The sequence below is a fragment of the Bos indicus x Bos taurus genome, chromosome 9 (assembly GCF_003369695.1).
Source record: "Bos indicus x Bos taurus breed Angus x Brahman F1 hybrid chromosome 9, Bos_hybrid_MaternalHap_v2.0, whole genome shotgun sequence".
NCBI classification, from domain to species: Eukaryota; Metazoa; Chordata; class Mammalia; order Artiodactyla; family Bovidae; genus Bos; species Bos indicus x Bos taurus.
In genome coordinates this window covers 42,992,022-43,005,740 of record NC_040084.1, presented here as the reverse complement: position 1 = coordinate 43,005,740, position 13,719 = coordinate 42,992,022, and the positions used below count along the sequence as shown (strand labels likewise).

The 13,719-nt window shown below is 49.2% G+C and overlaps 1 protein-coding gene across 3 annotated transcripts in view; it reads right to left on the bottom strand.

Annotated features, from left to right (window-relative positions):
* Positions 1-13,238, bottom strand: part of BEND3 (BEN domain containing 3) — a 33,012-nt gene extending 19,774 nt beyond the window's left edge. For 2 of the 3 annotated variants that reach the window (XR_003512602.1, XM_027551290.1), the window contains exon 1: positions 12,933-13,238. The gene's annotated coding sequence lies outside the window, so the exon portion shown is untranslated. Of the gene's footprint in view, positions 1-333; positions 1,770-12,932 lie in introns of those variants that run through there. The other variant, XM_027551291.1, reaches the window with a different exon arrangement.
* Positions 13,239-13,719: the final 481 nt, after the last annotated feature.

Below are 13,719 nucleotides of genomic sequence, written 5' to 3'. Positions count from 1 at the left end.
AGGGATGGGAGAAGGTGGCACAAGGCTTATTTGGGGGTGGTGCGGGCTGGAAATCCACAAAGCCTCTCCGGCTAAGCAGAAAGCATGAAAAGGACAAGTGACTCCTAGAGGAAAAGAAAACAGGAGGTGATGAGAAAACCTGGCAGAGAACCACAGGCACCGAGCACAGATGGTCTGGATAGTTGACACTCCACTTCAGAGGAGCAGCGAATGTGGAGGTCCCCACGAGAGTGAGACTCGGTGAGCGCCACTGTGCCACGCCGCCAGCTCAGCACCTGAATCCCGAGCTCTGCTGCTTCCCAAGGCAGAAGGCGATGAAGGAAGGGTACACACCTGAGCCGCCTGCGGGTGGCAGGAGGGCCGGAGGGGGCTGCGCAGCCTCACGGGTGAGGTGGGAGGCAGGGGTGGCGGCTTCCTGGGCACTCAGAGTGCATCTGCTTTGGAAAACATTTCCGTGTTCATTTATAGACCAGTGACAGATGCTAGATTAGCACAGAAATCACCCAGAATGCAGTGTGGTGGGCCCCTTCTCTCCTAGACAGTGAAGAAGCCATGCTCATTGAGAAGCTGGGCAATGTCCCATCTGCAAGGCCTGGAAAACTAAGTGCCTCTGGCTCATGTGCTGGAGAGTGAGGTGAGGGTCCCCATTCACATCCCTGGCCTGCAAACTTGGGGCCTGGTGCTGCCCGGCCATTTCATGTGGCCTCCATCTCACCCTGAGCGATTTCAATCCCAATTTTACCAATAAAAAATACCAAGGGCATATACCTTCAATATTTACCATTTTTATTTGTCATGCATACTTCAATGAAGCTGAAAAATTATTTTTATGTCATTCTGATTACAGGAATAAAGAATTTGACTACTGCAAGGGGAAGGAGGTACTTGATCAGTGTCACGCAGCTAATAGGTGGTAGAATTAGGATTCAAACCAAATCTGTGTATATCTCCAGTCAGCCACCATGAGAGGGAATAATAGAATTTGCATTCTTCTGTTAAGAGTCTTCTGATGAACACCGAGGGCAGTTTCCAGCCTTGGATGTCTCTGACCACTAGCATCTGGAAATCTCCTTTCACCTGCATGTCACTACCAGGAAGACAAGGCTGCTCTGTGCTTATACAGACTCCATAATTTGGAAGTACTGACAAGAAGGATGGGACGTGTGGGTCGCTTCCGGGTATTCCAAGCTGACGTACAGACAGCGCGTCAACACCATCCCATCCCTCCACTTCCTGGTCACCTTCCAGATGAAGGTCACAAGGCTATGCATCCTGGGCGGACACTAAACACCCGCATGCCAAGCATGCCGCAGAAATTCCTTTCGATTCCACAACTATAGGTTCTGTGAGAGCTGCCAACTTCTGCAGCGTCCCCCACCAGGCTGCTAGGATTACAATCTCCTTTGCCTGCAAGTCTTTGGAGCATTTGTTTTACCATTCTCTCCTTCTCAAAATCTTCTTATCCCTTCACCACGAATCTCAAAATGTGAGACAGTCTAACCACGCATCCCCGTGTCCCTGAAAATCAGCTTCTCCCCTAAAGGTGCCTGTTTCATGTTCCTGACCAAGCCCAGGGGAACACTGAATCTAGCGAAAGAGGCGGGTGTCACTTGCTGCTGCCTCTAGTTAAAACGCATAGGCCCTAAGACACGGATGACCTCTGGGAGGGTAACTCTCAAACAGGACTAATCTCCAGTGAAGTCAAGTCGCTGAGTCATGTCCAACTCTTTGCAACCCCATGGACTGTAGCCCACCAGGCTCTTCCATCCATGGAATTTTCCAGGCAAGAGTACTGGAGTGGTTTGCCATTTCCTTCTCCGGGGGATCCTCCTGACCCAGGGATTGAACCCAGGTCTTCCGCATTGCAGGCACACTTTACTATCTGAGCCACCAGGGAAGCCCAATTCCAGTAGTTACTCCAATTAGTGAAAATGCTAGTTTTTTGTTTAACCAAATAGCCTAGAAAGCCTCAGGTGAGGTGACCATCACTGGTAAAGTAAGGTTTTAAATACTTTAAAACCTTTAAGTTTTACATAGTATACATAGAGTATACATAGAGTATATACAATTTTGTTAGAATATCCAATAGTCTTTATCTTTCTTCATAGAGTGAGAGGATAGTGTAACCCCAAATGTTTAAGAAACAACAGGATGCTTGAGACACTCAAATACCAAATTACAAAGGATAAGTTGCTTAAATTGGCTACATAAATGCAGTAGCCCTGGGAGGCCTACCTCTGGGCCTCATGCTGGAAAAATGGCTGAATCTGCCTCCTGCCTATCCTGGCTGGGAGCTGGAAGTGAGGGCGGAGCAAGACAAGGGGCGAGCGGAGCAGTGGGAACCAGTCACTGGTGTTTCCAAAGAGCCAGTTCTAAGAGATCCCACAAACAAGTGGAAAAGCAGAAAAGACTTGCCAATTATAGATAACTGAGAGAGTGCACTTTATAAAGGGAAGATACTTAAAGTCTTCTTTTCTTTTGACTAGATACACATGCATCCGAAAATTCAAAAGGTATAAAAGGACATTGGTTAAAAAAGCTCCCTGTTCTCCAGTCACCAGGTTATTAGTCTCTTGGAGGCATCTCATTGGTTTTCCTGAGTTTCTCCATAGACACTCTGTACCAGAGGGTCTCAAAATGGGACGTGAGTTGCCTGCACGGACTGCGTTTCTCTCCCCGACTCCAGCACTAGTGGAGTCAAGCTGGTAACTTGCAATTGTTGGTGGTGGGAACTTACACCACGGAAACTGACATTTGTACAAACCTTGGGTTCTGCGCTTTTTTTTTTTTTTTCCTTTTTGGAGAGTCTGTTTATCAGCACATCCAAGGCCCTTTCACAAGGTCCATGAAATCAAAACTATTTTCATTACACTGGGGTGCTGTTGCCTCCTTCATTTCACAGGTGTGCTACATGATACTTTATTATGCAAAAGATTGAATACAGAGGCAGATATAAAACCTCTGCAGTCTTCGATTAAGTCTGATACTAAAGAGATTTGCAAAAGATGTAAACAATACCACTTTTTCACTTATTTTCTTTGGAAAAATAATTTTTTTTCCATAAAAATATAGTGTCGACATTAATTCATGATGCCCTGGAGAAAGGAATGGCAATCCATTCCAGTATTCTTGCCTGGAGAATTCCATGGACAGAGGAGCCTGGTGGGCTGTAGTCCACAGGGTGGCAAAGAGTGGGATACGACTAAGTAACTAACACTTTCACTTTTCAGGTAATGGATTTATTTTGGTTATTTTTCAGTGAATTGGTAAATAAATATTTAAACTTTTTTTTTTAGTTTCTACCACGTAAATATTGACAGGAACTCATATAAACAAAAGTTCTTTGGGGGTCCTAAATAATTTTTAAAGGTAAAAAGGGATCTTGAGACTAAAAGGTTTAATATCCTTGTTCTTTGCTTCTTTGGCTTAATGTATCATGAAAATCTCTGTATCACTTTTTATTTTAGTTTAAATTCCCCTAGAAGCAGATTTTGATGCGAGGATTTGGAGAGAGTCGTTTCTTTGGGAGAAGACAGAGAAGGGCTGAAAACCAGTAAGGGGGCCTGTTAATGGGCTTCTGGTGGGTGAGCTGAGGGGCTCCCCAGCTCACCTGGGCACCCCTGGAAGGCGGAAGCCCTGCTGTGCCATTCCCTTCCACCTCCTCCCCACACTGCCCAGTGCTCTGCCACTCCACAAAGACTCAATGCAAAAGACAGCTGCCTACACCATGGAAGAGGCTGTGCTAAGAGCTCTACTAAGTGGACATAAGCTAACAAGCTTAGGGGGCAGACACCCTTCTTAGGCTCATTTTACAAGTGAGGAAACTGAGGTAGAGTTTCAGAGGCAAATGGGGCCTCAGAAATCATCTTGGGTGGCTCAGTGGTAAAGAATGCAGGAGACACGGGTTTGATCACTGGTCTGGGAAGACCCCACATGCTGTGGAGCAACTGAGCCTGTGGGTCGCAACTACTGAGCCTGTGCTCCAGAGCCCAGGAACTGCAACTGCCAAGTCCGCTCACCCCAAAGCCTATACTCCACAACAAGAGAAAAGCCCATGCAGCAGTGAAGAGCCAATACAGCCAAAAATAAATAAAATTATTTTTAAAAAAGAAATCATCTTGTTTAATAGGTGTGATACCCAAGGCTCAGAGAGGTTAGTTAGTAGCATGCTCAAGATCCTGCGTCGGGAGTCGCTCCCAGGAGCCCTGTGCTTTAGCGGTTACACTCCCACTGAGTGATGGCTGCTGGTGGGGTGACTGTCCTCTGTGCAGAGGGGATCGACCGGCCGTACAGCTTATTTACAGGGATTGAAGCCAACACAGGGTAGAGATAGGAGGGCCTGGGGGATGAAGATGGAGCTCTGGGAACTTCTGTTGGGAGGGGATGATGGGTAAACACCAGATGATAACAGGAACAGGAAGGAAAGAGCAGTCAGAACCTCAAGGTTAGAAGATATTACATTGAAGTTTCTATAACAACCATAAGTCCCATCTAATAAACACAGGCCGCATGCCACAGCTGTGTAGAAGACCACTGGTGCTTACAATTTTGTGACATGGATACAAATAATTTTAAATTGATATATACTTTCAAGATTTCTTCCCCCGCTTTGGGGGAAGAAATAACATTAAAGTACATGCTTGAAGAAAGTATTTGCTTTGGAAATAATGCTGCCAATGTTTAAATGGGTATATCTTGATCTTCTTCATCACTTTCAGCTCCTAAAGACCTACAGCCAATCTTTCTGTCACAGAGAGCCCCACACACTTGACAATTATGATAGGAAACAAGCAAAGGTCAGAAGAGCAAAGAACCTGGGCTGGGGGTCTTTAACTCGAGCTGATCTCAGGTTAAGCACAGGCAGGAACTCTAGCGTCAGGCTGAGGAGATCCTGGGGCAGAGGAAGCCCCCTGTAACTGCAGTCATTACTGGGGGTGGTTTAGTCACTCAGTCGTGCCCAACTCTTGTGACCCCATGGACTGACCGGTAGCCCTGCCAGGCTCCCCTATCCATGGGATTTTCCAGGCAAGAATACTGGAGTGGGTTGCCATTTCCTTCTCCAGGGCATCTAATTACTCATAAATTCACAAAAAGCTGCAGAAAAAATGGAAGGAACAACAAACTCAATATGACCTGGATTGAGACCACCTTTGATCACTACTGTTATTTCCAATATACAAAGTTAGAAAGTCAACTGCTAGACATTTTTCCCAACATGACTTCTAAACCTCTACTGACAGGAAGAACTGAGCATTAAATTAAGTGTAAAGATTCAAAATCAATCATTCATCACAGCGCCACATAGTCAATAACAACATACTTCAAAGTTCAGTGGGGATATCTCTATAATCAAAAAATGCCATAAAGCAGACAGAAGAAAACATTCCAAAATGTTAATTACCTCCAATTAGGATGATTATGGAAAATTCTCTTCTTCAGTTTCCTCTACTTTCCAAACATTCTACAATGAGCATGCAATTCTTTGAAACTGAGACATTTTTTTAAATAAAAAATAAGAAGTTTTGCAATCTTCACTGCCTAGCCATGTCATATTCTTAAGTTATACCCATAACAGCAACAAGCTAAGAACATAAAATCAAATCCATTCAAGCACTGAAATTACTGATGCTCTAAGAAACAATACAATAACTGACAAACTAGTGCAGACCTTTCATTTTGTAACTGTCCCTGAATTACTGACTCTGAAAGTGTAAAAAATTCCTCAGTACGGAGTATGCGGAAGATCAGAAAAAAGTCTCATCTCAAAAGCTCAGGTGTGAACAAGAAGGTGAAAAGATCAGCTTTGAACAGTAAGGAAATATCGTTTCCTTGTGGGTATATTATAGGCTTCATCAGTTCATTGCATGATATGTGGGAGTGTTTTTCGAAATAAGCCAAATCCATTCATGGGATGGGGAAAAAAAAACCCCAAGCCTGGACCAAGTACTCTGGATCAGGGACCTGAGCTGAGCGCTGAAGTCAGGGCATTTAGAGAGTCTGTGGTTGTCCAGGGAAGCACCTTAGCAATTCTCCAGCCAGGCTTGCTGGGTTCCTGCTTTCTGGATGACGGCTGGCCCCTTCGGGGTTCTCTCAGGTCTGTGCCCGAGTACCTTGGGAGACTTCTTACCCACACTTGGAGCCCTCCTTCTCTGACTTCTCAAAACCAGACTAAACTGGGCAAGTCAGGGACCTGCTCCAGGGGCCGTGGCTCCAGGGTGAAGCAGCAGGATGCAAAGCAGAGAGGGGAGGGGACGTCTGGGAGCTGAGGAGTGGCTGGGCCACAGAAAAAGGAAGGAGTGTGCCGAGGTCACCGGCTCCAAGTGTGTAACAAGGAGTCACGCTAGAATCTGCCAGAGAGGTGGGGTGGTGGGGTGTCTTTGTTAGGAGTTGGATGCAAGACCGCAGCAGAGCAAGCAGGGGGCACCTGGCTTGGAGGTCCCTTGGCAAAGCCCTCTGCCTGCACTGGATCACTGGGCTCTTGGGTTCTTCCCTAAGCGCCCCAAATGTCCTCTAGGGCCGCCCCCAGGGGCTGGGAGTCACCCAAAATGCCTCAGTTGAGAGACTCTAGCCCAGGCTAATCAGAGGCGCCGGAGACTTGTGGCTGCCCAAGTCACACAGGACAAGCGCCAGGCCCAGAAATGGGAAGTACTTGGGCTTCCTGAAACCTCGACGTGCAAATCCCGGCCAGCTGACTCAGAACTCTGCTCCACCGCCTCGGAAATGTCCACAGGACTTAGGACTCGCCTCACAACGAGGTTTGTCCCCAAGACCTGGCCCAGCTGTGTACCCTCAGGCTACCCTGGAGCAAGTCCTCCTGACCTCCATTCCTGTTTCCGGAAGCAAAGTGAGGCAAATCCGCACTCCCCCAGGGCCTCCTTGAGAATCTGAGACCCAGAACAGGAATGATAAGAGCCTGAGACTTTGGGGACAGTGGCTGTGCAGCCCCGCCACATACAAAGGGAGAACAGGCCCAGACCATTTCAACGGTGTTATCAACAAAATACACGCTAGGATTTAAACGGTTTATACTTCGGGCTTCCCGGTGGCTCAGAGGGTAAAGAATCTGCCTACATTGTGGGAGACCTGAGTTGATCCCTGGATCAGGAAGATCCCTTGGAGGAAAGCATGGCAACCCACCCTAGTATTCTTGCCTGGAGAAGTCCATGGACAGAGGAGCCTGGCAGGCTACAGTCAATGGGGTCACAAAGAGTTGGACACGACGGAGACTAAGCACAGCACCTGCTGTTCACGGAAAGCCACATGATCTGACTTTGTGAAACCTCCCCATTGCAGGTCACACTGATGTTTAAAAATTAAAACATAGAAAATGACAGGGGTGGGATGCAGTGGAGGTTCAAGATGGAGGGGACATATGTACACCTATGTCTGATTTATGCTGATGAATGGCAGAAACTAACACAATATTGTAAAGCAATTACCCTCCAATTAAATTTTTTTTTTTTAAAAGGAAGACATCAGCTAACATTCATGTAGCACTGGCTCCAAGGGCTAAGTTTTACACATTCACCTGTGCAATCCTGGCAAAAATCCTTACTTCACAGGCAGAGAAGTGGGAAGCAGCAGGCTGTGCCTCCGTTGGAGTGCTCCAGAGAGTAAGCCGAGGGAAAGAGGTGGGGTGGACTCATGCTGGCTTTCCAGCAAGAGCTGGGACTAAAGGGGGCTCAACCATCCCTGCTTGGCTTTCTCCCTTCCTTACTGAGTACACATCTGTAGGTTGGGCTCAGATGCAGAAGCAAGTCAACAGGCCAAATGGGCCTTTGGATTACCAAGTACAGCTGATCAGTACAGCTGATGTGGAAGAAAACGGAACTCCCTACTAAACTTCAGGGGCAGACGACCCGGGTTCTATCTAACCCTGGCTTCACCTACGTTTAGCTTCTACCGCTGGGCAAGAGGCTTACCCAGCCAAGCCTTGGTGCTTTCTTCTGTAAAAGGAGCTGCACACCACTACCTTACCTCCTAGACTCTGAAAACTACAGAGGAGAAAGTGCCTGGCACACAGCACTCAGTAAATGTTACTTAATATAAAGTCTCTTTTTTTTTTTCTTAAAGATGCGTTAAGCACATTTTAATAGTGAATATTTTAAATATTTTAAAAATTAAAATAAAATGGTTTAAAACTTTGAAAAAGTTTGGTAATGTTTCTTTCAAATAAAAGAAAAAAGAAACATTACACTGGAAAGGAAGAAATCAAAATGCTCTCCCTAAGGACAGGAAGAATGTTCCCATGCCACCCACCCTTGCTGGGCTCAGTCTCTGGGTCTGCAGGGATGGCTGGGAGCCTCGGTGCTCTCAGAACCCGGCCCTTTAGGCAGTGGCATCCTGCCCATGGGACTTGCAGGACATGTTTGTAATTTGTCTTTATTTTTAGACACATCTGCAAATGCAGTTCGAAAAATACCAGTCTTCAGAAAACCAAGGCAATTTCCCCCTCGAGTTTTTCTAAAGCTCTAATTGTCGCTTCCCTCCTTACTCTGTCGGAGCACAGCCTCATCCTTCGGTGCCGTGAAGGACGACCTCACAGCCTGCGATGCAGCGTCTCACCCTTCAGACACTGCATTTGCTGAATGTGACTAAATGTGACGTCTTTCTCAGCTAAGGGCTTCTGCTTATTAAGCCCTCCCTGGCCTCACAAAGGACTGGCTACCTCCTTCAACATCAGTGGTAGGAGGTGTCAGACTCTGCTTTTAACTTTAACCTTGGCGTCCAGAAACTGGGGTCAAGGAGAAAAGGAAGGCCAGCATATCCCAGCAGCCACCCACGTGATGGATTAGACAATGGTGACTAACTTTCCTAGAGATATAAGCAGAGTTTCCTCCATACTTCCCACTTTTACAAATGTGCCGTCTTGTGACCACATGAGCTAATTACTAAACCCCCACATTCCCAGCCTCCCTCCTTCAGTTTACTAGCTCCATGCTCAACCCCTTGCAAACAAGAAAAGAACTGAGCAATCAGTGCCTTTACAGATACCAATGCAATGGTGTTTCACTGGCCATTGATAACTGAAAATCAGAGGAGAGGAGAGGAGAAGAGAGGAGAGGAGAGATGGTGGTTAGTAGAGAACAAAAACCTTGTAAGGGCTGATTTTAAGAACAGCCAGCCTTCCAATCTGTGGGTTCCTAATCCGAGGATATGGAGGACTTGCTGTAACAGACTTTGAGCATCTGGAGATTTGGAATCTGAAAGGGGCCCTGTATCCAATTCCACACAAATATTGAGAGATGGCTGTACATGTGTTTCAGGTAGAATTAAAAATGGAGGAAGAGGGAAATATAACTGCCATACGACCCAGCAATCCCACTGCTGAGCATACAAACCGAGGAAACCAGAATTGAAAGAGACACGTTTACCCCAATGTTCACTGCAGCACTGTTTACAACAGCTAGGACATGGAAGCAACCTAGATGTCCATCGGCCGACGAATGGATAAGAAAGCTGTGGTACATATACAAAATGGAATATTACTCGGCTATTAAAAAGAATGCATTTGAAATCAGTTCTAATGAGGTGGATAAAACTGGAGCCTATTATACAGAGTGAAGTGAGTCAGAAAGAAAAACACCAATACAGTATATTAACACATATATATGGTATTTAGAAAGATGGTAACGATGACTTTATATGCGAGACAGAAAAAGAGACACAGATATAAAGAACAAACTTTTGGACTCTGTGGGAGAAGGCGAGAGTGGGATGATTTGAGAGAATAGCACTGAAACATGTGTATTATCATATGTGAAACAGATCGCCAGTCCAGGTTCCATGCATGAGACAGGGCACTCAGGGCCGGTACACTGGCACCACCCTGAGGGATGGGATGGCGAGGGAGGTGGGTAGGAGGTTCAGGATGGGGGACACATGCACACCCGTGGCTGATCCATGTCAATGTATGGCAAAAACCACTATAATACTGTAAAGTAATTATCCTCCAATTAAAATAAATTAATCAAAAAATATATAAGTTGAGTAAATGAAAAAACAAACAAACAAAAAAAAACGGAGGAAGAGTATGTTACCAGGTGAGCTGCTGAGAAAATTGAGCTGTAAAGCAGCTGTGCGGGACTTCCCTGGCATCCAGAGGTTCAGACTCTGTACTTCCAGTGCAGGGGGTGCAGGTTTGGTCCCTGGTCAGGGAACTAAGATCTTGTAAGGTGCAGCCAAAAAGTAAATAATTAGTTAAAAAAGAGAAAAACAAGTTTGTAAAATGTCTGATCTTTCAGTGACTAATAGACCAGGCATTAACACCAGTCCAAGTGAAACTGCACCACTCCTGTTTGACACATTGAAGGCCTGATGCCAGGGTGGAGAGCCCTTAGCTAGGCATGTGCATGCCATGTGTGGCAGCTCATTCCAGAAACCACCACAAGAGCCTGGACTGAAATGATAATCCTGCAAGAGATACTGGAACATCAGAAGGGGAAGAGTCACTGTTCAATCTGCTGAAGAAAGAACAGCAAGGTAATATTCACAAAGCACGTATTTCATGTGTGTGTGTCTGTGTGTGACTTTAAATTTTATTTTTTTTAATTACCATACAGCAAAATTTACTCTCTGGTTGAGGGGGGGAGGGCATACAGTTCTATGAAAGGTAGCACAGATATACATATCCCTGTAGCCACCATCAAGAGGATACAGAAAAGTTCCACCATCCCAAAAGCTGATTCTACAAATAATTCCCCCAAACTTGCTTTAGCCAATAATAGGCACAATGAATAACAGGGGAGGAACCATAATTTGTCATCAAAATTAAGTGCCAGGAAAAACAAACACATCACACTCCAACCTCCCATACACTGAATTTTTTTTGCTGGTTGACTAGCAGCCTTCATGTGTCTCTACATTATAAAATTTGAGGTATTTACAAGCCACATCCCTCTATTTTTTCACCGTGGAATCAATACAATTCATAAAAGCATGCTATTTCTTGTTGCTTCAGGGCTTTCCAGACAAGTGGCTGGTGGGACATTCTGCAGGAGATTTAAAATTTCACCTAATCAAACCACTGTTAGGGTAGATTCCAGTTCTTTTCTTCCTAATTATTAGACATTCTCCTCTTCTTTTGCTCACTTAAGGGATGCTTAAAAACTCAGAAGTTCGCAAGTGGGTAAAGTAAATGTGTCTAAGTGGTACCTTTAACAGACTACTGGGATGCTGACCAGCTTGTCTACTAGGTCCTAAATGGTCTTGCTTTTGGAGGTTACTAATGCTTTGTGCGTGATGGGAGATGGGAAGGACATAAAACTTTGTTAAATCCCTTCAACAAGGAGATGGCCTCTATGGCAATATCTACGTTCAGTTGTGGAGTTGTTATGTGATGGATATTTTAAAGGCTCTGGTTTTTCCATAAATTTATTTCAAGGGCCATGAGCATGCCAGCCAGCCCACTAATAGGAACAGGATACACTGGTCCTCTTTCTCCTGGAATCCAAGAGGTTCTCCGTATTCATTTAGCAAAACTTTACTGAGCACCTACTAAGTTATCAGATCCTGGGTTAGTGGCTGGGGATGTAAAACTGTTAAGATATAAAATCTCACGCAACCTCAGTACTGAGGTAAGGGACATGAAACTGGAAACTAAGGATGGATGGTTTAAAAGGGGGGTGGGGGAGGAAAGAAAAACCAAAGGGGGTGGGACTGGGAGTGTGCATAACAACAACAAAAAAAACCCCTCCACAGTGTCAATCCTTCTGGGACAACAGGAGCCAGCCTCAGCCCGAGAATTCACTTCCTTGCCTCAGTTTCCCACAGCCTCAGCTTCAGGGCATTCCACGTGTTGCCCCGTGGCACGGGGAACAGTTAATAAGTTACAAAAGTTACGTTAAGAAGGTGAACTTGAACGTTTCCGACGCTGAAGCGCACAGCCCTCTTCCGCACATCCTCTCCCAGTTGGCATTTGAGTGTAAAATTCTTCCAGACAGGCCACCTGAGCACTCAAATTCCTTTACCTCTGCAAAAAACCTTGGGAAAAAACGTTTCGGCACGCAAGGCCCTGACGAGCACTGCAGCACAACTCACGGGCGCAGCGTGCACAAAGTCTGCGTGGGAATCACGTTTACAAGAAAGAGGGAGGGGGCGGTCACGAGGGGCGGCGGGCGCCAGGGCTCCGGTTCCGCGGCCGGCCGGGAAGGCCTCGCGCCAGCCGGGCGCACGCCCAAGGCGCCGGGCCCGCCTCCAGCTCCCGGGCAGCGGGAACCGCGAACCGCGCCGTGGACGGCCCGGGAGGGAGCGCTGCGCCCCCTGGCGGCGGGGCCCGTCCCTGTCCGCTGCCGGCCGCCGGCCGTCGCCGCCGCGGGCCTGCCTCGCTCCATTTGCTGACTCCGGAGGCAGCGTCCCTCCGAGCGGCGGCTTCTCGGGCCTCCCGCTCCCTGCTCCGTATCTTCCTCCTGTCCCCGCCCCCTACTCCTGCTCTGACACCCCTCTTCTGCACGCCGAGCCCGTTCCCAGCCGCAGCCCGGCGGAGCGCGGACACCGAGTCCGCCGCTGGCTTCGCAGAGCCTTCCGGCGGCCCCGGCCGCTCCATCGCGGCGCCCGGCGGGGGTGCGGGGCCGGCGCGCGGCGCGAGTGGGGCGGTGGCGGCGCGGACTGTTCCACTGCGCGTTCCCCCCCGCCCCCGCGCGGCGCGCGTGCTCCCCGGAACGCCATGGAGCCGCCGCGTTCCGAGCGGGCACAAAGGGGCGCGCGGCACAATGGGCGCGGCGAGCCCGTGGGCGCCCGGCGCCCGCTCCGGCGACTCGGCCCTGCGCGGGGGTGGGCGCCCCTCCCGCCGAGCGCTCTCCGGGCAGCCCCCCTACGCGTCCCCTCCCCTGCTCCCGCCCCCCACCCCGGCATGGATGTTGCAGCCACTAGCCCGTCCGTCTGCTCCGGAGCCGCCGCCACCGCGCGGCCGGCTTGAACCGCCCCGCACTTACCTGGGACACGAGTTCTGTACTTTGCAGAGCGGGCCCGCGCCGAGTTGGGGCGCCACGTGGGGGGTAGGGGGAGCGCGGGGCTGGGGAGTGGGGGCCGCGCGCGGAGGGCCAGGCCGGGGCGGCCCGGGGAGTTGCTGGGGGCAGCGGGCGGGCGCCGTGTATTTTCCCCTCTCTTTGTGTGTGTCCGTGCGCTGCGCTCTCGCGTGACGTGACGGGACTCCGTGTGTCATTTCCGCACAAGGACACAGGAGCCCCCGCTGCAGTGGAACCACAACCCCTCCGCCCCCACCCCCAGCCCGCCCCTCCCCCTCAGCGGGGCACACGCGGGACCGGCGGCGGCGCTCGGGCGTGAACGGCCGCGGCAGGGAGCTGGGGCGCGCACTCCGGGGACCCGGGCGGCCCAGCGCGCTCATCCGGTGCCGCGCCGCTCCACGTGGGCCCGCGCCCGCTGCTCGGGGCGGGGGGCGGCGGCCGCGCACCCACGGTGCGCCGGGCCAGCGCTGGCTAACAATGTACCCTGCACATCGTGTGTTCTCCCCCCGCGACTCATTTCTCTAAAACGTGGTTTCTCAGACCCGAGGAGTTTAACCTGAAAAGCCTCTTTTTCTACTTTTTTTTTTCCCCTCCGCGGATCGGCGACTGTGCGGGGCGCCTCCCTCCGCGCCCGCGCCTTTCCCGCATTTTTTGGGATCTCGGCCGTGGCCCTGTACCCCCCGGGCGAGAGTTCCCCCGTCCGATGGGCACAAAGACTTCGGGGCGCGGGGACCCTAGTGGCCCCCGCGGAGCC